The sequence below is a fragment of the Podarcis liolepis genome (assembly GCF_965112155.1).
Source record: "Podarcis liolepis genome assembly, chromosome: 1".
Classification (NCBI taxonomy): domain Eukaryota; kingdom Metazoa; phylum Chordata; class Lepidosauria; order Squamata; family Lacertidae; genus Podarcis; species Podarcis liolepis.
The window spans coordinates 52,517,184-52,540,309 of NC_139554.1; the positions used below are offsets into that span (position 1 = coordinate 52,517,184).

General features: G+C 42.9%; 1 protein-coding gene across 3 annotated transcripts in view; it reads right to left on the reverse strand.

Moving 5' to 3' along the window:
• Nucleotides 1-23,126, reverse strand: part of TSPAN18 (tetraspanin 18) — a 176,980-nt gene that overhangs the window by 82,529 nt on the left and 71,325 nt on the right. For all 3 annotated transcript variants that reach the window (XM_083465664.1, XM_083465666.1, XM_083465665.1), the window contains one exon: nt 5,017-5,100. The gene's annotated coding sequence lies outside the window, so the exon portion shown is untranslated. The remainder of the gene's footprint in view (nt 1-5,016; nt 5,101-23,126) is intronic.

Consider the following 23,126-nt stretch of genomic DNA (forward strand, 5'->3'; position numbering starts at 1 on the left):
CAGGATAAACAGAAGTCTGGATGTGCCCTCCATTAGTACTACCAGCAGCACATTCATTTACCAGCACCACAAACATAACATTAATATATCTGGCTTCAAGATGATCTAGAGCAGGTGGTCTATGCAATGCACTTATAACTGAGTGGAAGTGGAGGTGGATTTTAGCAACAGCTGATGTCACTTCTGAAAGCATCTGGGAAATGTTAAAATCACATTTCCCAAACACCCATTCTAAAAAAAGCTCTCTGTGGTTAAAGAGAGCAGTCTTAGGTAAGTCTCCATACTCAGCCATCTGTGTTCATCTGTGCTTTGCGCCCTAGGCTGGATCTAGACACATCAAAGAAGCATTTCAGTTAAATGCGTTGCAAACTTTGTATGAGAAATCGGGTTAGCAAAAATGGAACTCCACAGCACCATCTGGTGTCACAATGCATAAACAACACATATAAAGCACTTTTTCTTTGCAAATGCAGCTGAGTCCCTAGTCTAGCCAAACTTCTCATCCAGCAACCTCTGACCATTTTATCTTAACATGCTAACCTTTTCCCCCAACCTGATTTAGGAGTGTAGCTTTTTACATTGTTCCATGCCTTTACAACATACAGTAGCTTGAACACAAACTGAAATCCGTCACAAGCGGAACATGAGTCAGCAACGTGATGTGGCTGCAAAAAAAGGCTAATGCAATTTTCAGCTAATACGTTAATAGAACCATAGTTTCCAAGTCATGGGAATTAATATTTCCACATTATCCTGTGCCAGTGATGCCACTTCTGGAGCAGCATTCAGTTCTGCTTGGAAAATATTTAGAGGACCATAACAAAGATGGTTAGCTGTATGAAAAACAAGTCCAGTCAAAAAATGTTGATGGAACTGGGTATAAATACCCTGGAGAAGAAGAGGGTGGTATAGCCTTCTGAAATACCTGATATATTATAACTTAGAAAAAGGCCAATAACTGTTCACTGCTATCCAAGACACCAGAGCTAGACTTAATCTAGCTAGGGCTTAAGTTCCAGGAGGGTAGATATTAGCTGAACATTTGGAGAAACTCGCTAAGAGCAGTTGAATAATGGAACCAATTAATTAGAAGGGTGGACACTCGCTGGAGGCGTTCAAGCAGAAGATAGGCAGCTATTTACTGGGAATGCTTGAGTCCTGGGTATCCTGTATCAAGCAGGGAATTGGTCCAGATTGCGCAAGATCCCCTCCAACTCTATGATTCCACAATTGTGTTTTTTCTATATGGTGGGAACATGGGATGCTAAACATTTACTGAACTAAACACGGTGACTGTGACAGTTATAATAATAAAAGAAAAAGAAGAGGTCACACCTCATGAAGTAACAGATAAATGTCTGGATAGAGTGGGAATTACACACTTTGTATATGGTTTGCACAAAGCATATGTTTGTGAGGCTTGGATGAAACAGCAAACTATGGTTTGCTGAAAACACAGAACAGAAATTCCTATTCTCAGTGTGTAAGGAGAAAAAAGGAGGGGGGAGGTGAGAAGCAAGTGCACTAGCCTGAAGCTCACTCTCATAAGCACCACTTTTTGATTTGGTATTCTCTCTGCATAGCCTCAGACTACACAGTTTAGGTTTAGTCTCGTATAACTAGGTAATATTTTTTTAGTGAAGGGTTTCTTTACAGCTAACCATTAATAGCTGTATGCTGGGATAAAAACAAACACACACACACCAATGAAAGGGATATTTCCCCCCACCAGCTACTGCCTCAACAGCCCTCTCCATGACCACCACTTTGAATGTAAAAGTCCTTGGCCTCCATTGATTTATCTATCTCCTTTTCCGACACCCTAAGTCCTTCTCCGCCTTTCAAATTGCTTATTTCAGGCTAGACAAGCAACTGTGGTTAAAATGTCACTGAATTTAATGATTTCAACGCTGTGTTCAAACACTTCAGCAGCCTGGCTTCAAAGGGAAGGGAAGTGGCAGAAAGACGCAGGATGAGCTGATTCGTACTGGTGGAGCAAGACCCCTCATATCCAAGTAAGGTGGTACAGAACGTTCAGGCAATTAGGCAGCTGCCATTGACATCAGATACCAAGCTGCACCATTTAAGAGCTTCCATCTCAAATCGCAGATTAAGATAAAGAAAGGTGGGGGTGGAGAGGACAATTTTCAGTACTTTTAAAAAAATGGCTGGCTTCCTGTGTTTGCAAGATATTTAGTTACATCTATTTAGTTTAACACTATCCACCTTCTGGTAGCAGGGTCTGGAGGTTTGGCAGAACCACATTCTGAGGGATAGTAATGCATTTATTCATTTTACAATATATAAACTGCTTCAAAGCCAAGATATTTGTACATCTTTGACTCATATGCTGGACTTTTCACCACCAGAACGGAACAATAGGCAGGCATGTTTGTGAAAAAGATGGATCCATGCAATAACCTGGCTTATACCCATCTATTCCACCCTGTCATGTATCCTGTAGCAGACAAAACATTCTGTCTGACATGCCAGTGAATATTCTAGCACTCACCAATGCTGGGAACAGGGTTCAATGCACATTTCGTTATTATGAAACACCCATCTTATCTTAATTTGCAACCCCTAGTGGAGATGGCAGTGTGGAATCAAATATTCTCATCATTCCAATTTCAGACTCAGCAACCTTCAGTGTGCAACTTTCAATTCATTCCAAACTGGCAGCATCCACTACTGCAGAAAATGTTGGTTGTTTCAGTATGTCAGAATGGGAGACAGGTAAAAAGAAGACGACATAACACACCAGGTTACTTGGTTCATCCATCCTGCTATTTGCTGATCATCTTAACACAAGCAGGAATTTAAAGATCGATCCGTACAAGATAAAAGCACAATGTCCGAAAGTTAATTGTGCGAGCTTTGTACTTGCTCTTAATAGAGAACCCAAGCCATAATGCTTTCTATTACTTAGAGCTTACTCAAGCAGGCATTCACTGATATGACTTGGTTAATCTGTTCTATAGTCCCAGGAGGGTCTTATTTTCACTTATTAAAAGTTGCTAATTTTAATTCAACAAATGTATGTTTAATCTGCTGTTAAGACCCAACTCACTTTGCACATTTATCTATTGAGGTCATATAAAATTCATAAACCTGTGTAAACAGTTTCCTTCCTACAGAAGCCCATAAGAAGTTTCCAATTTTTATCTAAACCCTGCTTGATTAGACCTGCTTGAAAGTGCTCACTGCACAGGATGGCAACTCAAAGTAGAATGAGAAGAATCTGTTGAGGTTCTACAGACTTTTTTTAATCAGACACACAGATGGTGTTCACTATCTGGCCAACCCTTACGTATGCTACATGAATAACTATACGCGGTAACCGCCTCTTCAAGGAATATATTGTTTGCTGCCCTCTCTTCCATGGTAAGATATGTCAAGATGAAATTCACAACCACTGTGATGCAGATGTAACTATAAAATGTATGCCATATATTCAATGCAAGGGAACGAGCCAAGGTTCCCATATGTACTATGCTGTCAGCTCTCCTTCAGTGGAATATGTGGTGTCATATGTAGTTACATAAAAGGAACATTATGTCAGCTCCTAACTGTGGTTTAGAGCGGGTCAGGACCAGACAGCAATCAGGATCAGAGGGCTTGATCCATCCAAAGCTATTTTAGTATGTGCCCAACTCTCCCACATTTTCCAACGTTATCAGTGACATTTCCAGACAAGCTCCTGGGTTCTTTACTGAACAAATCAGTAGGACATAATGGACCTTTCTAAGCTTCTAAAGTTGCTTCATTTTTCTGGGGTTAAATGCCTCTCTTGCCAAGTTCCTTTAGCATTCAACTGAAACCAGCATATGAGCAGGCACAAATATTTTTTAACAATGTAGAAAAAGATGTGAAAACACTAGCTTTAAAAAGCTAGCTACCATAGATAAAAATGAAAGTGGATGAGATTTTACTCTCTGCTAAAGATAAAACTGCTCCAGCGTCTCCAGTGAGTGAGCGTCAGAAAATACTCTGTTTAGTGTCTAGTGATATGGCCCTTCCTTCAGGCATTTTAAGGTGGACTTGCATATTAAAAGGACTACAGTTTTAACACTGAACTGTCTATTAAAAATTCTATGCATAAGCATCTGTAGCTTCATGTAAACATCAGATTGAAGCATCTCTCTCTTTCGGATGAAAACAGAAGTGTTAATGTTTCCACACTGGGCGCAAATGCTATGTTTATCTACAGAGAAAGTACACAGCAGAAAACTCCAGGGAAAAACAGGGAACAAATAATGCAGCCACCTTGTGCATGTGAATGAAGACTTCTCATGTAAATGTATCATTACCATAGGAAGAAGCACCAAAAGCAGAGAGAGAGAGAGAAACAGTACAAATGATAAAAAGCAGTATAGATAAATGAAGCTTTACTAATTTCCCTGGAATTTTCCACATTATCTTCAACTGCACTGGATCTTCCTTTAGGATAGTCACAAAACACAATCCAGCAGCAACCCTACATTATCTGATCCATGTACCAAGGATTTGGGGTCATTCGAAGTTCACAGAGTGGTTTACAATGTGGATATGAAGGAGTAGTACAACAAAGCAAGAACTGGAATCCTTCTCTCATCTTCTATTAGTTGCAATTGCAGAAATGCAGGCTTCAAAAAATCTGTCAGATTTATCTTATTAGAATGTGGGATATCTTTTCAAAGCAAAAGAGGCAGAAATCCCCATTGTTTCAAATAAGCCTCTGCAATGCATGGCAGAGGATACCATTAGGTGCTAGCAGTTCGTCTTGAATGGCTTTCATCTTTTTAAACAACTGTTAGAACAATGTAAAGCCCTGTGAACATATAAGAGGCAAAGCTTTTCTAGGAAAAGGCAGAGGAAGCATATTGGACAAATACAACAAGGCAGTGTATCGCAATAGGAAGTACCACTCACCCTATTCCTGACTTGGAGGTGCACCGAGTCACTTCAGGGGAAAATGCAGGGTATAATTAATAAATAATAATAATAATAGGCACACACTCACTTGCCATTCCTTACCTTAGTTTTGTTTAGTGGGGGCTATCAGGCTTGAACAGGAGGCTGTAACACCAGCAACTTACAGCAACATGTGCATTCAGTGACCTGTGGGAAGTAGTAAGAGAATACATTAGAATGCCCTAAAGCCAGAAGAATATTAGGTCTTCCCAGTTCAACATCTTCCTCTTCTAGTGCAGTTTGCTGGTAACGTTAAACTATGGGTTGATTAGACCAGGAAGTAATATAAAGAACAACGTATAAAGGGAGAAGGGAGTGAAGAAGGAAGGAAGTGGATAGTTCTTAATCCTCCAAATCATACTTTGGAGATTGTCTGAATAAAGTAACAGATACAACACCAGCATGCAATTTGACGAAGCCAAAGCCAGGGACCCAGGAGAGTCCACCGCTGTGAACTGAGAGAACGCTTTTAACTATTTTTGCCTGCACATCTCCCAGAAACAACCATCAACAAGAAAACTGTCCTTGGGAGGGGCTGAAAGCAGTGCCATTTTTCTAGAAAAAGAGGTGTCGGAACTGAGTTCCTAAGAGTTCCCCCAGAAAAAAGTCCTGCCTAAAAGGATGGTTTTCTCACTCACTCTCAGCATTAGGTAGCAAGGGAAAGATGTGAGACACTCTCCCCAAAATATTCATTTGGTGGTGGTGGGGAGAGTGAATTCAGTGACAGTGGGCATTTTTCCTTTCCATTAAGAAGGAACAATGTGTTTTTTATATAAAACTGTCCATAGTCTGTCACTCTTTTAACTGATGCACTATTGTAATTAGGGTCACTAATGGAACTTTCTGAATAGCAAAGGCAAGCACTCAGAGGAGAAAGTTTATGTTATGTACCATCTATTATATTCTGAATAGTATAGTAGTCAGAAGTTGTAAAAGTGAGTTTTCACAGCCTTTGTTGTTGTTTAGTCGTTTAGTCATGTCCGACTCTTCATGACCCCATGGACCAGAGCATGCCAGGCACTTCTGTCTTCCACTGCCTCCCGCAGTTTGGTTAAACTCATGCTGGTAGCTTCGAGAACACTGTCCAACCATCTCGTCCTCTGTCGTCCCCTTCTCCTTGTGCCCTCAATCTTCCCCAACATCAGGGTCTTTTCCAGGGAGTCTTCTCTTCTCATGAGGTGGCCAAAGTATTGGAGCCTCAGCTTCACAACCTGTCCTTCCAGTGAGCACTCAGGGCTGATTTCCTTAAGAATGGATACGTTTGATCTTCTAGCAGTCCATGGGACTCTCAGGAGTCTCCTCCAGCACCATAATTCAAAAGCATCAATTCTGCGACGATCAGCCTTCTTGATGGTCCAGCTCTCACTTCCATACATCACTACTGGGAAAACCATGGCTTTAACTATACGGACCTTTGTTGGCAAGGTGGTGTCTCTGCTTTTTAAGATGCTGTCTAGGTTTGCCATCGCCTTTCTCCCAAGGAGCAGGCGTCTTTTAATTTTGTGACTGCTGTCACCATCTGCAGTGATCATGGAGCCCAAAAAAGTAAAATCCCACGCTGCCTCCATTTCTTCCCCTTCTATTTGCCAGGAGGTGATGGGACCAGTGGCCTGGATCTTCGTTTTTTTGATGTTGAGCTTCAGACCATATTTTGCGCTCTCCTCTTTCACCCTCATTAAAAGGTTCTTTAATTCCTCCTCGCTTTCTGCCATCAAGGTGGTGTCATCTGCATATCTGAGGTTGTTGATATTTCTTCCAGCAATCTTAATTCTGGCTTGGGATTCATCCAGCCCAGCCTTTTGCATGATGAATTCTGCATATAAGTTAAATAAGCAGGGAGACAATATACAGCCTTGCCGTACTCCTTTCCCAGTTTTGAACCAATCAGTCATTCCATATCCAGTTCTAACTGTAGCTTCTTGTCCCACATATAGATTTCTCAGGAGACAGGTGAGGTGATCAGGCACTCCCATTTCTTTAAGAACTTGCCATAATTTGCTGTGGTCGACACAGTCAAAGGCTTTTGCATAGTCAATGAAGCAGAAGTAGATGTCTTTCTGGAACTCTCTAGCTTTCTCCATAATCCAGCACATGTTTGCAATTTGGTCTCTGGTTCCTCTGCCTCTTCTAAATCCAGCTTGCACTTCTGGGAGTTCTCGGTCCACATACTGCTTGAGCCTTCCTTGTAGAATTTTAAGCATAACCTTGCTAGCGTGTGAAATGAGTGCAATTGTGCGGTAGTTGGAGCATTCTTTGGTACTGCTCTTCTTTGGGACTGGGATGTGGACTGATCTTCTCCAATCCTCTGGCCACTGCTGAGTTTTCCAAACTTGCTGGCATATTGAGTGTAGCACCTTAACAGCATCATCTTTTAAAATTTTAAATAGTTCAGCTGGAATACCATCACTTCCACTGGCCTTGTTTTTTGCAGTGCTTTCTAAGGCCCATTTGACTTCACTCTCCAGGATGTCTGGCTCAAGGTCAGCAACCACACTACCTGGGGTGTACGAGCCATCCATATCTTTCTGGTATAATTCCTCTGTGTATTCTTGCCACCTCTTCTTGATGTCTTCTGCTTCTGTTAGGTCCTTACCTCTTTTGTCCTTTATTATGGTAATCTTTGTACGAAATGTTCCTTTCATATCTCCAATTTTCTTGAACAGATCTCTGGTTCTTCCCATTCTGTAGTTTTCCTCTATTTCTTTGCATTGCTCGTTTAAGAAGGCCTTCTTGTCTCTCCTTGCTATTTTTTGGAACTCTGCATTCAATTTCCTGTATCTTTCATGATCTCCCTCGCATTTTGCTTGCCTTCTCTCCCCCACTATTTGTAAGGCCTCGTTGGACAGCCACTTTGTTTTCTTGCACTTCCTTTTCATTGGGATGGTTTTCGTTGCTGCCTCCTGTATAATGTTGCGAGCCTCCACCCATAGTTCTTCAGGCACTCTGTCCAACAAATCTAAATCCTTAAACCTTTTCCTCACTTCCACTGTATATTCATAAGGGATTTGATTTAGATTGTATCTTACCAGCCCAGTGGTTTTTCCTACTTTCTTCAGTTTAAGCTTGAATTTTGCTATAAGAAGCTGATCATCTGAGCCACAGTCAGCTCCAGGTCTTGTTTTTGCTGACTGTATAGAGCTTCTCCATCTTTGGCTGCAGAGAATATAATCAATCTGATTTCGGTGCTGCCCATCTGGTGATGTCCATGTGTAGAGTCGTCTCTTGTGTTGTTGGAAAAGCATGTTTGTGATGACCAGCTTGTTCTCTTGACAGAACTCTGTTAGCCTTTGCCCTGCTTCATTTTGATCTCCAAGGCCAAACTTGCCAGTTGTTCCTTTTATCTCTTGATTTCCTACTTTAGCATTCCAATCCCCTATAATGAGAAGAACATCCTTCTTTGGTGTCATTTCTATAAGGTCTTGTAAGTCTTCCTAGAATTGGTCAATTTCAGTTTCTTCAGCACCAGTAGTTGGTGCATAAACGGGTTTCTTGTCCACAGTAGTTCACAGCCTTTAATAATGACCAATAAATCATTGCTCACTTCTCTATTTTCATGAGTTTTGTTCCGCCCATTTCCAAGAGTGTGGGTGTTATTCCTATCTTGGATTCTCCCAAGGAACAAATTCAGGACTGGGAGTCTGGTCTACCCAGACATTTCCTTGTTCCTCTTACCTCTATTGGATTAGAATCAAGGAAGCTCCCACAGTCAGTCAGTCAGTCACATCTATATTCACATGGGTGTGTGTGTGATGCCACCTTAACCCTCCATAGGGCAAAAAACTAAGTGTGTGTATAAATAATTACTGAACATGCTGTATTTTTTTATTAAAAAAAACCAACAACAACAGGTGTCATGGTTGAAGAAGTAGAAACCAAGCCTACAACACTCTTAGGCCTGTGACACCTAGTGTGATTCAGAATTTATCCTCCAGGTTGTCATGCATCTGAACTCCAGCTGTATGCTACAGATGGTTCCTGGAGGTGACACAAAACAAAAGCAGCCATTGTCCATTTGCACATCCTCATTCATTAACAATAACTGTGGTCCCATACTCTCCTAGATACTATTGAAGAATATATTGGGGTTTTTTCTACAATATTCCAATCAGGATGACAACCAAACTCTTAGCACAGCATTTGTGTCTATAAATGCAGTCACATGCAAGCTCCCTGTGAAATAATCTGGATAGGGTAATTGTCACATCGTCCAAGCTGCTGAGGCCAATGGGCTGAGTACTAGATAGAGAGGATTTTAGCTCATTTGGATCACTTACTATGTTCTTTGTCTCAGTACCTTGTTGATGAGAGGGAACATTTCTCATTCTAATATGTTTTCTAAGCACTCCTTCCCATGTGTCTCACATGCCTCCTAAAATGATATTCATAGTCATATGAACCGAGTTAGCCAGGCATAGAAGGAAACATGAGCTTGTGTGTAGTATGGAGGAGGGAAAAGGAAGAGATTCTGGCTGTATGTATACAAAGAGACAACAATAGAATGGAATGAGACTAACACTTAAATTGAGCTTCTTGTGAGTCATGAGCAGCAATAAAGAAATGTAAAAATAATGATGAACTGGTTCATTTTACATCAGCTACAGTGTACATACATCTCAGTAGATCAAATGAAGCTAAATACAGCTACAGATACAGCGCTAATTTGACAGGCTCTGAGATAAGCCCACTAGGAATAATAATTTCAGCTTTGGGTGCTTTAAAATAGCAGAATGCTTGCTGTTCAATATGTTTATTTACAGACGTAGCTTACTAGTTCTATGGAAGGTGAAGAAGAAGAAGAGTTTGGATTTGATATCCCGCTTTATCACTACCCGAAGGAGTCTCAAAGCGGCTAACATTCTCCATTTTCCTTTCCCTTCCTCCCCCACAACAAACACTCTGTGAGGTGAGTGGGGCTGAGAGACTTCAGAGAAGTGTGACTGGCCCAAGGTCACCCAGCAGCTGCATGTGGAGGAGTAGGGAAGCGAACCCGGTTCCCCAGATTACGAGACTACCGCTCTTAACCACTACACCACACTGGCTCTCACACTACACCACACTGAAGGCATACATGAGAGTTTTGACCTGACAAACTGTGTGGAACAGACAGCAGGGATGTCACTCCAGATTTCAGGGGTGAGGGGGGGGAAATCAGTAGGTGACTAAAAAAAATTCTAAGTCCATGAAGCATGGTGATTGTGGGATGCCTGCCCAATATATAGACACAGTTAGTTATTTAAAGTCAAGGTAGCTGATCACATATAGCTGCTTCTGAGGAATAACAATGGGTAAAACCTTCAATGTTGGTGAGGGATCAGGTTAAGAAGTCCTGAACCCACTGCTGATGAGGAATACTCCAGAATGTATTTTGTATAGTTAAGTTTTTACCATTATCTTCAGTACATTGTATTTTATTTTATTGCTATGGCTAGAGGCTGATGCAAATAAAGATGAACACTACTACCAAAAAATTGTTCAAGAGTATATTCTATCCCTAGAGAAAATGGGGGACGCCCCGCCCCCAATTTCTCTACTCACTAACAGGATGAAGAATTTTGAGATGCTATTTGCGCACAGCTTCATCACATACCAGTACTTGACAGGTATGCCTGTTTCACATTTGCGAAACAAAGGCTTCATATTTACTGAATGAAGTATTCATATTTATGGCAATGAAGTAATTTACTTCAGCAGCTGCTCAGCTGAGACACTGCAGTCAAACCATGATTTTGCTGTCAGGAAAGTGATCATGACTTACATGCAACGTCTCCCCCTCCACACATGTGAAACTTCCCTCCTTCACTTTCTGGTGTAGAGTAACTACAGTGATCAGAAACCCACTTTAAACTAGTCTTATTCACACATTACACAGAGCATAGCAGGAGCTATTTTGGAGTTACAGTGATTACTTGGAGCAGAGCTGCATTTTAGTGTAGCATTCTGCTGGTGACCACATCACATTTTCTGGAACTGTCTGAAGAGAAAGCCCAGCATTCAGCCTCCTGCTTACATGTAGAGCCAACTGCACGATCAGCAGAACTGCACAACTGGGTGTCCCAATCATGTGGAGGCTGTTACATGCAAGTAACACATGACTAGGGCTGTGTCCCGATGGCGTGCTCTGGTCCATGGGGTCACGAAGAGTCGGACACGACTAAACGACTAAACAACAACAACAGGGCTGTATTCCTTTTTTCCACTTTGTAGTCACACTATGATTGGAAGCAGTCATAATTTTCCTGAGTCTAATATACTGACAAACCATCGTCACCATGAACTATGCCAGCATCTAACATTTCACAGCCTAAACATGAAGCATTTCATAAACCAGTAATTTGCATACTAGTAAACTCATATGATCCTGTTTCCATGGGGAAAATAATATTTGGGAGACATATTCCCATTATGACCGATCCCATGATAACACACTTTTTTTTTAGATTTGTGGGTGAGGCTTGCTCAGAACTTATATGGTCGTATGGAGAATTTGGTGGCATTCAAGTAAAAAAGGGGGGACCTTAAGACTTTTAAAGTTAATGGTCTGTGTTTGACCAGCCAGGTAAATTCCATTGGAAAGCGGCTTCTAGTACTGGGTAGACAAATCTGTGCACATAGTAAGGACAAAGGTACCACACCTTTTACACAACTAAAGCTGAAGGCACTGCAGTCTTCTTAGGAAAAGCACACGTTCTTTAAACCTGTGATATAAATCTCAATAAAGTCTCCTGAGCAAAAGTCAAACACTGTTCTGTGTCCATAAAGGGAGACCTTCTTTAACAAGAGAAGAGGATTATAATTAAGTAGCTAATGAATTATCTTTCTATCAGGCTAGTAATGAGGAATAAAGGAAGTCACACGCAGACTAGAAGCAGAACAATTTGCAGTGGTCAAGGATGATGGGAGATCCTGTCCAATAACATCAGGGGCAGGCAACAGATTAGCTACCCTTTCTCAAGAGCCTAAAACAGAGCACTTGTGAGAATCATTCACAACAAATGGGAAGTGCTCCCATGTCATAGAGCTTAAGACAGACACAAATAAAACAATATGAAACGCTGGACAGTCTCTGGGGATGCTAATTATTTGTATCCATTTTGGTCTAACTTCAGGTCTGGTTATGATTTGGAAATGGCCTTGACCACCCTGGTGGCTGACATATAAAAGAGAATATGCTGCCCTTTTTGTTCTCCTCCTGGTTTTTATGCTTTGTAGACTGCTTAGAAATCATCTTAACTTTAAGAGATATATAAATTAATAAATGGTGGTGGTGGTAGTGATAAAAGACAATGAGAGGACATACCCCACAGGCTGCGACTCAGAGCAACAGAGAATAAGGCTTTCTTCTGAGGAAACTGGTCTAAACATATAAACTATTATTCTTATTATATTTATTTATATCCTACCCTTTTCCCTGACAGGGACTCAAGGCAGCTTACAGCTAGATAAAGTACAACTAATCAATGCAAGGTATCAGGTACCAAGACTTGATCAGTTGTCAACAGTCTACATAGTGAAAATGAAAGGAGTTCTAAACACAGCAATTAGGGAACAATATATGTAACTCAATGCCCAGCTGGGACAGAACAGGAATACTTGCCATTTCTCAGTCAATGATATACCTCCACAAACCCAAAGAGGCCTCATTCTGTCAAGAAGAGTCGGAGCATGAGCGAGTCTAAGCAATTCCCCAATAAAGATGAGCAACTCCATGAAGAATCTTCTCTTTCTCCCACTCCCCTTTCTCTGCCCAATGTTTCCTTCAGAAATTCTATTAGATATGCATCACGGTCTATATAATTAATTAGAAAGGCTCAAAAGTCCAATCACAAATTCTTTGAAAAGGGCAGATATGAAAGATTCTCATCTTCCAAGCAGAAGGCTCCCAGGAGAATCCATTTTCTTCATGTCACATCAACAAGAGTGTGTATGACAAGCACTTCCAACATTCAATGCAGTGCTTGATACACTTAATTGCAGGACATTAATGCTGACCTGACCAATTAAAACTGTGTTGTGGCTCATGTCTTCCTGAAGCAGATGTTTCATATATTACCTGCATGTTATCAATCAACACAGTTAATACTCCTACCATATGAGATAATTATTTTGCAATTACATTGAAACAAATGATATTTCTTGCAAAAGGTTCCACTAATTATCCATGCTTGCCAAAGGGTAGGGATAATGGGATATTTTTCTTCGATTGCTGCCTCTCATTAATCCTAACACCCTCCTGGCCCCAAAGATGGAATGGAGGAGGGGAGAGATTGACAGCACTTCCAGAGTGATAGAATTATGCTATCTGAAGATGCAGGTTCCATAACAGAGTCTCTGTATAATGAATGGCAAAGTTCCAAATCACTTTGCAGTGCTTTTCCTTAAGACCAGCATTGCTGCTGCTCCCATTTCCACCCCCACCTCCCGCCAGTCTAAGCTATATAAACAGCAAACACAATTGTCTCCATATAAACCTTTCATTTTTGATGAAATTTCCTTTTGCTTGTCTGGGAAGCCAAGGCTTATCATAATATTAGTATGCAATGGCTGTGGCTGTAAATTTTAATTGGCTAAACTAGTAGATTAACTAACCTTTAGCTGATTAATTGGTAGAGGCTAATTTTAATTGGAAGGACTGTGAGTTAAGATCACACTTATTATTCTAGTGCAGGCCTAGAACTATTTAGGTTCTTAAAAAACATTTTAAAAAATACTTCAGCATTTTTATACGAAAATCCAACCCATGGAAATTTGGCCTGGAGGAAATGTTTTGAGGCTATTTTGTCATGAGGAATGAGAATAAAAAAAGTATGATATATGATATTTCTTTCCAACTGGACACTATTTTTTTAAAAAAATCATCTCACCTGCTGAATAAACCTATGCTGATATGTATATTTGCTCACATTCAAAACCAATTAATTGACTAACTCAATTCCAAATGATTAATCATCAGTAACAAATGGTAGATCAGTGAACAGCATAAATTGGGTGTGGGAAACCTTTATCCCTCCAGATATTGCTGAAGTACAACTCTCATCATCTTTGGCCATTATCTTTGCTAAGGCTGATGGCATGTGTACTTCAGCAATACCTGGAGTGCCAAAGCTTCCCCCGTCCTGCCCAAAACATTTTCTATACATCTCCTTCCTTTTTTGATTTCATTGTCTCAGGCAAGTGCAAAGAATTCCTTCAAATCATAAGGAATAGCAAAGGAAACCTCACATTTAAGTGACATCACTCAATAAATTTCCAGTACCCAATTGTTGTATAGTCTTAATTTTTCAATGTTCTCCACCTCTTTTTTGTTCCCACTCTCACATCTATCCTCTGAGATTATTTCAGGTTTCTAACCATGTACAGATAAAGTATGCATTTTGATCTTGTACAACCAACTCTTCCTGACTTTGACAACACCTGCAAATTGCAATTCCAAGCTCTGTGCTTAAAATCTCTGCTGAAGTTTGTGCAAATTACAGCAATAGATTGGGTATCGAATGAAGCTACATTTGGAAAGGGCCTTAAAAACTGCGCCCACATAGTATGCCTTGTGGATTTCTGGACTGATGTGTGAATACCTAAGAAGAGAGTTTACTTTAACGGAGCTTTAAATTCTACAACTTCGATAGAACAATAAGCATTTTTTCAACATCTCAGAAACCTTTACAAAAAATATCCAGCCTGCGAATTTGCTTCTTCAGTAGCTGAAAAGGCATGAAAGTGAAAAATGAACTGGTATGCAAGCAGGAGGGCTTTCTAAACTTGTGGCTCCTGATTCACTTTGTCTCAAATGCAAAGTTCAGTCCAGGGAGTACATATCCCTGATCCCCATCTCCTACATATTACTTTTTCGGTAAACAATCTCCAGTTTTCAACCACAAGGAATATATCCCTAAAATGTAATTATTTTACTTTAAAATAAAAGAATACTAATTTTGAAAGACTTAGCAATGATATTTGAAGAAGAGCTAATCACAAGTGAGCCTACAGAAATCAGTAAGCATTTCTGAAGAAGCATTGAGAGCTGTCCTAAAATCCCCTAGAAATGAAGAGTCAAAGCTGGTGAAATTAAATTCCAATCACTTGGATGCAATCTATACACTCATGACCACAATAAACACAGCTATTGCATATTGTGTGTCTTGGCATTATCATCAAGTTCCAGGCATCTAGGACTTGGCTCACTGCCACCACAAAAGGGTTCACAGCTTCAGGCTAATGAATTTTGTGGTCAGTGCACAAAATGTGAATGCCAAGTAGAAAGGGAAACCATTTCCAAAGGCACCATGTAAGATAAATATTCCTGTTTCATTCCATGAAAAAACCTCAACTGTACCATTTTTTTCCTATTCCATCTGCTTACATCTTAACTATGGATTCCAATGGTAGTTTCCAAATCAGATTCCCGCCCCCCAAAGAAGCTATAAAGTCCTGAGGTTTCTTGTGTGTTTTCTTACTTTTTACTTGCAATGGTAACAACACATCATCTCACACCAAATCTTGCTTTTGCTCACTGCATATCTATCAATTAAAACTTCTCACGAGGCTGTTACAATTCAGACTGAATAAATCGGTTTTCCTAATTTTGCTCAAAATGCTAATTTTCAAAGCAACTATATTTTCTGCAAAAAAAATACATGTACTTAGGCTGTGGCTTTGTGAGTCCTGTGCAGCTGTTCATAACAAACAATACTTGCCTTTGCATTTGAAAACAATCCAATTTTTCTGTTGACATTACTATTATGCCATCCATCTTTTGTCTTGTTGGGAGTTTTTTGTTAAAATACTTTCAGTATCTAACATAATGATTGATGTCAATGTTGGAGTTGGAACTTAACTGGTTAAGTTGTTCCCATGGTGCCTCAGCATTCTGACGTCAGCCTAGCAAGCTGGGAGGAGTTTGGGAAGAGTTTCTGTCTTTTCCCCTCTGGTCGTTGAGGGAGAAAGACGTAGCCTGTAATGGCGGAGAGGAGCCCAGGAAATCCCTGGGGGAATGTCGGAATAAAGAGCTGAAAAGGACAAACCTGGACTCTGTGTGTGTTTGTCTGGAAGCTAGGAAAGGACGTGACAGTTTATCACCGCTGTGTTTATCTCTGCTAAGGTGTGACTGGAGCTACCGGACGACGGAGCTGAGTGGCGCAGCTGAGGGAAGCGCGCCGGACCGGGCTGCCATAAATAGCTAATTGAGGACCAATAAATCAATTAGCGGGGCCCTAATATCGTATTTCACCTCAGGTTATGGGTAACCCAAAACACCGCTTGTAAAACTGTCACAAGAGGCTGCCGGAATGCGTTTGAAGTTCGGCAGGAGATGGTGGTTGGTTTTTGCCTGGAGTTAAGAGGCAAGGAGAGCTGCGGAGCTAAAAAAAGCGGCTGGCTGAAAAACGCAGAGGACTGCTGTGGAGCCAAGGAGCTGAGAGCAGCAGGGAATCGTTTCTCCGGACGGGTGCTGGATAAGCTGGTGATCTTGTGAGTACAGCTTGGGGCCCCTTGGGAGAACGGAAGAGGATGGCAGGCTGCCAGGTCTTGGAGGACTGTGGGAGGCTCACTTTAAGAAGTTGGGCAACCTGGCTGCTGATCTGAAGTCTACTGTTCTGGGTGCCAGGAAGCCAGAGGCCGTTCAGCGCTCCAGGGTGTTTGTGAGGCTGGAGGCGGAAAGCAAGGGCCGGGAGATGGCTGCTTCAGAACAGAAAGACAAGATGGCGCTGATCACCTACGTGAGAGCCGGTGCACAGCTGGGAAAGGCTGTGGGCCCCAGAGGGGAGGCAAAGGGACTATTGGCACTTGGAAATGTGCTGCATTTGCTGTGAAGCTTCAGAAGGAGGCCAGAGCCCTGGAGAAGGAATACAAAAGCCTAAAGATGGCTGGAGCCCCTGTCCCTGATGCTTTAGCCACAAGGAGTGCTGCTGAGCAGGTCGGGGGGGCGGAAGGTTTCCAAAGGCACGTTTAAAGCTTTCCACTGTACGTGCTGGAATGAAGTGGAGGTTCAGAGGGGGCGGAGCTGGCAAGAAGTGCTTTTCCGGAAGAAAGAGAAGGAGGCCAGCTGGGAGGAGCCCCGGAGCAGTGTTTTTCCACTGGAGTTCATCATTGCTACACGTGTAATGCAACGTGTCTGCGTGAGGAGCTTGGAGAGCGGCAAGCTGCTGGGAGCCCTTTACCTACCACTGGGGGTGCAGGAAAGCGTCCTGGGAGCCCTGGGAGCAGTGGGGGGGGGGCGGTGAGCAGTAAAAGCACAGAAAAGCCTCTTTTTCCAAAGGCTGCCAAGAGATGTTTGCGTCGAAAGTCGAAGCCTGGGAAACAGGACACAGCTACAGGCTTCAAGGCCAGCCATCTGCTGCAGCGGGAGATACGTGCTGCAGATTGGTCTGGGAACTCTGAGATAAGTCCAGTCTTCAGAGCAACGCAGGATGTTGCGGTTTCGGATAGCAAACTGCGGAACTGCAGGGCTGTTTTCAACAGGAACAATTGTTTTATTCACAGACGGAGCACAAAAAAGCAGTCTGTGGTGTGGCTAACGTGTTTTTTCTCTCCTTCACAGGAGGAGCTAGAGATCTGCGTTGTGCCGGGACTGAATAGTTGTCAGTTATCTGTATCTGCTCTAACGAAGCAGGGGTTCAAAAATGTGCTTTGAAAATGACACCTGTTCCATTTTCAGAGGGGGGCGACAACGGGTCAACATGGCGAAGAGCAAGAACAATTTCTTTGTTCTGGAGTCACCTATGGAGGGTGGTGGGAATGCTGAAAAAGCACAGGCGCAGTGTGCTAAGGTTCCCAAAGATGTGCAAAAGTTGCACAGGTGCACAAAAGGGTACAAGCTCCGGAAATGTGGGAGGTCCCAAGGGTGCAGGGCATGCAAAGGTGCAAAGGTACTTGGTTTTCCCGGGTTTGGGAGGGTAACCAAAGAGCCCTTTGAGCTGGTTCACACAGATCTGTCAGGACCCAAGAGGTCTGAGAGTCTGGGTGGGGCCAGGTATGTGCTGTCGCTGACAGGTGACCACAGCCAGGTTGGCTGGTGTTTCTCTCTCAAATCACAGGGGGAGGTGGCGCAACTGATCCAGGATTGGGTTGCGGAGGTGGAACTAAGGTTCTCCACCAGGGTGCAAGGGGTCAAGAGCGACCGAGGGTCACAGTTTACTGGGTCTGCTCTGGAGGAATTTTTTCAAGGAAAAGGGAATACGTCACCAGGTGACGGGTGCAAAGTCTTCTCAAGGGAGAAGGGAGGCTGTGGCTGAATCCCGGTGATGGGGATCAGGTCCAGGATCAGGGTTCAGAACCCGGTGATGGGGACCAGGTCCAGGGTCAGGGTTCAGGGCAGGTTTGGGCATCTCCAAGGGTTGTGAAAGGAGTGTCCAGGTGTGAGGCTTCATCTCCGGTAATGGAGAAAGCTCACGGAAGGGTTGTCAAGTCAGAGGGGGAAGAGTCTGACGGAGAAGACACAACTGCTGGCCCTAATGGGTCAGTAGGGTATCAGGTCACAGGTGCGTGGAAAAGTGTCGCACAGTGTGATTCTGGGAGTGTTGAAGGGGTTCAACAGGTGCCTGGGAAAGATGCCGGGAAGGGGCACAAGGCAAAGGGGAAGGTGTTGAACTCAGAGGGTCTTGTCAGAATGTGATGCAAGAGGGGGTGTTGGAGTTGGAACTTAACTGGTTAAGTTGTTCCCATGGTGCCTCAGCATTCTGACGTCAGCCTAGCAAGCTGGGAGGAGTTTGGGAAGAGTTTCTGTCTTTTCCCCTCTGGTCGTTGAGGGAGAAAGACGTAGCCTGTAATGGCGGAGAGGAGCCCAGGAAATCCCTGGGGGAATGTCGGAATAAAGAGCTGAAAAGGACAAACCTGGACTCTGTGTGTGTTTGTCTGGAAGCTAGGAAAGGACGTGACAGTTTATCACCGCTGTGTTTATCTCTGCTAAGGTGTGACTGGAGCTACCGGACGACGGAGCTGAGTGGCGCAGCTGAGGGAAGCGCGCCGGACCGGGCTGCCATAAATAGCTAATTGAGGACCAATAAATCAATTAGCGGGGCCCTAATATCGTATTTCACCACAGTCAATACCCTGCTTTCTCCCCACACCCTGACATTCTAAGATTCATGATGGAAGGGGGAAAACTTAACAGTGTGATCCTATAAAAGTCTGCTCCACAGTAAAACTCATTGGTTTTAATGGAGCCCACTCCTAGATATGTACAGGATCGCAACTTTAATCCTATTTTGATTATAGCCTAAAAGCTCAAAATCTTTTATACATATTCAGCTGATTCGCACTTCATGCTAAGCCAAACCATGTAAACCCAAGAGCAAACCTTGGCTACAGTTTGTGGTTTGCCTAGAGTGAGGCAAACCGTGAGCCTGGATTTGGACAACACCCTGTGCCAAACTATGCTCAAGCTCACAGTAGCAAAAGGACTGGAGGAGGAAAGCAGTGGTCAGAATCTTGTGATAAACCATAGTTTGATTTAGTAAACCACCTTACAGTAAAATGTAACAAAATAATGAACTGCAAACTACACGCGGCTTTTGTGGACCTGACCTCCGCTTTTGACTCCATTCCCAGAGATAGGCTATGGCAGAAGCTTAGTTACACCAACATAGATAAGAGACTCCTCCTCCTTCTTATGGAAATTCATAATGACATATCGGCCAGAGTAAAATTCGGCCCTCTGGGAGCTCTTTCTGAGTCTTTCCCTCTGAATAAAGGGGTCAAACAGGGCTGCCTCTTGGCCCCTTTTCTATTCAATTTTTATATTAACGACATCGTTACAACTATGAAGGCCCTAAATCAATCTGCCCCCTCCTGCTCAAGATCCCCATATTACTCTATGCGGACAACATGGTGATATTGTCATTAACCAAGCAGGGCTTAAACAACACGCTCAGAGGGCTCATGACATATTGTGATACCAACTCCCTCAAAATCAATTTCGCCAAAACCAAAATTCTTACTTTTGGTACGAAAACTCGGAAGTCATTCTGGAATTTTGAGGGCCACTATATTGAATATTGTTCAGCATTCAAGTATTTGGGAATCACTTTTCAGCATGGGCTTAGCTGGTCAGCTCACCTAAATATCACCATCCTGGCTGCCCGTAGAACCATCAAAGCCTTGGAGAAATTCTTCTATGCAAAAGGCGGCCAGTTGGTTCCACCAATCAGAAAAGCATTTATCAGCAAAGTCCTCCCGATGTTACTGTATGGGGTTGAAATCTGGGGGTGGAATTTAAAAACACTACAACAGCTGGAGATTCTGCAAAACTCTTTTGCACGAAAGATACTGGGTCTCCCCAAGGGCTCGGTTGCTGCACAGTTAAGAACAGAAGGGCCTCCCCTCCATTGTTGCGAGAGCCCACATTAGAATTATTAGTTTTTACTGTAAATTAATCAATGACCCAGGTTCCCTTCTAGCCAGGCAAGCCTTTTTAACTTGTTCTCATAGCAACAAATGGTCCAAGGCCATGGAGACTTATTACTGCACGCTACTCCCTCCCAGATCTCGACACGCTGTCATCTTGGGACCAACATATAATCCGGGCCTGGATTCTTACAAGAGACGAGGCCATGGACCAGGCACAGTCCTCCACAGCCCGCCTCTCCATGTGGCTCCCTAAAGTGAAAGTGGTAAGATCACTTGCCAACTACTTGATAGAACTGACGGAGCCCAATTTGAGAAGAGCGTTTACTATGGCCCGTTTCCATTCTATACCCACGACCTTCCTCCAGGGGATTTACTCTAAGACCCCTATTACTCAGCGTCTATGTCCATGCACAATGAATGAAGTAGAGGACTTCATACATTTCTTTTTCTACTGCCCTATTTATGAGCCAATAAGATCTAAGCTCCTCCTCTTGATCCCGTCCACCATTACGTCTAAGGAAGACTGTTTGAAATCGCTTCTTGTGGACGCAAATCCCCAAATTTCACGTGGGGTGGCAATCTTCATAGTGCAGGCTCTGAAACTCAGGGCTACTCTGACAGGGTAGAGTGTCCTAGACCTGGACCTGTTTTAATTCTTTTTATTACTTTTCTTTTTTAACTCAATGTGCCGAGCTTATTTTGGGGCCATTTTATGCTTTATATATATCCGCATATTAGATTTTTGGTGCTGGCAACTAAACTAAATTGTCTTAGGGTAATTTAAATGTCATTACGCCATCAATATTGCCTTGAATTTTGCTTGGTTGCTTGTCTCTAGCATTTTTGTATTGTCTTATTTTGCTATGGCTGTATGCTAATGCAATAAAGGTTTGTTGTTGTTGTAATGAAGAAAATACTAAGAAATCCATATATGATCAGATCATAAATCAGTCCTGTCTACTCTGAATGGCAGAAGCACTCCATGACACTCCTGTTGTACCTACAAAAGGTGCCAGAGATTGCATGATGTACCATGGGGAGTGCCTAGAATCAATTGTGCAGCTCCAAAGGCACAGTGTGGTTCCTGACAGCACTGCTTCTGCAAGCCATGTTCTTCCAAGTGTTTGCCTCCTGCATTTGGTGATCTTCCTCTTCCCTAGAGGCATCCCCCATGTGCCACTCTTCCAGGACAGTCTGTTCTGCTCTGTCCAGAAATTCTGCATGTTTCCTAATGACTCAAAGTGTGGATAAGCCAAGGTGTTGTATTTTTCTTCCAAAAAGTCAACCAGCTTACCCTTGTTGCAGGTATAGCGTTGCACACCCTCAGGCAGGGAAACAAACATGGCGCTGGTGTTGCTGTAGCTCCCTTGTCATTCATCTCCCCTGGTCCTATGTACATGGTGACACAGCACTCTGGGCCTCTCCCTCAAATGCCCCTGCTCAATACCCCTCACAAACACCCCTGTTTACTAGCCCTGTTCATGAGCTCCTGGAGTACTACTGCTAGGAATAGTGCAATGGACATCCCTGTTAATCTTCACTATCTTCATGACGCCCTTTCCCCTTTGAAGCTAGCAACTAAGTACCCTCCTCACTTAGCAGGCCACCCCGTTGCTTCCCTTTTCTATGCGGATGATGCCGTCATCTTATCCAGAACAGCTGCGGACCTAGCAAATGCAGTTAATGCATTTATCGCCTATTGTAAGGCGGAAGCTCTTAATATTAATTATAAAAAATCGAAAGTTCTCCACTTCACTCGTTCCCGCAAACTCAAGCTGGAGCCGCTTAAGATCACAGGTGGCTACTTAGAAAAGGTAAAAGCCTTTAAATATCTAGGCTTAATATTTACTTATAATCTCTCCTGGACCACCCATCTACAATCTGCCTCTCTTGCTGCAACTACAACCTCTAATGCCATTGTCCGATTTTATCACCAGAAGGGCGGCAAACACCTTCCAGCAGCAATTCAAATGTTTAATGCCAAAGTTGTCCCTAAACTATTATATGGCTGCGAAGTATGGACTACAGCAATATCAGGTAACTTGGATCGCCCACTTCACATGTTTTTGAGATCTCTTTCCGGCGTCCCAAGATGTGTCTCAGGTGCAGCCTTACGTCTTGAGTTCGCCCAGCCCTCAATTGTAAAACGAGCATGGAGTCGAGCCATTTCCTACAGCTCCCACCTACTACCATCGGATGCTCGAATTAGAGGTGGTTTCTCCAATCTGATCCTAAGAGATATTCATAATTCTCCTTGGAAAACTACAATTAATCTCAAATTCCGCTCTCTTCTCAATTTGAACCGCAAAACTGTTTTTAATTTAGAGTGTATAAGCCCGGCAGCCCTACCTCTAATCAAAAAGAAGCTGCAGCAACTTGACTTCTCTAACACAGCTTCCCATGCAAGAGGGCCGTGTTCAGGCTTAGCCCTAGCTATTCCACCCCCTGAAGGGATCCCTCTATACTGCTTTACAATTCCTTCGGAGGCTAAACGAAGGGCCTTTACCTGTGCCCGTCTCAACTGTTTTCCTACAGCAGTTCTGTCGGGTCGTTACTCCAGAGTTCCCAGCGCAAATAGAACATGCTCCTGCAATGACACGGTTCTGGAGACTATGGAACATGTAATGCTCTTCTGTCCCAACTGGACAGATGAAAGATCTCGGTTCCTAACTCCTCTCGTGAACAAGCTTCATCTCCCAATCCAGCCTTGGATAGTGTCCCTTCTTCTGCAGGATTCTGACCGTTGGATTACCGAGATGACAGCTAATTTCCTGCTTAGTGTGATGAAGAGGAAAGCGGCACCAACTCCTTCCTCAATACCACAGATGTAGTCG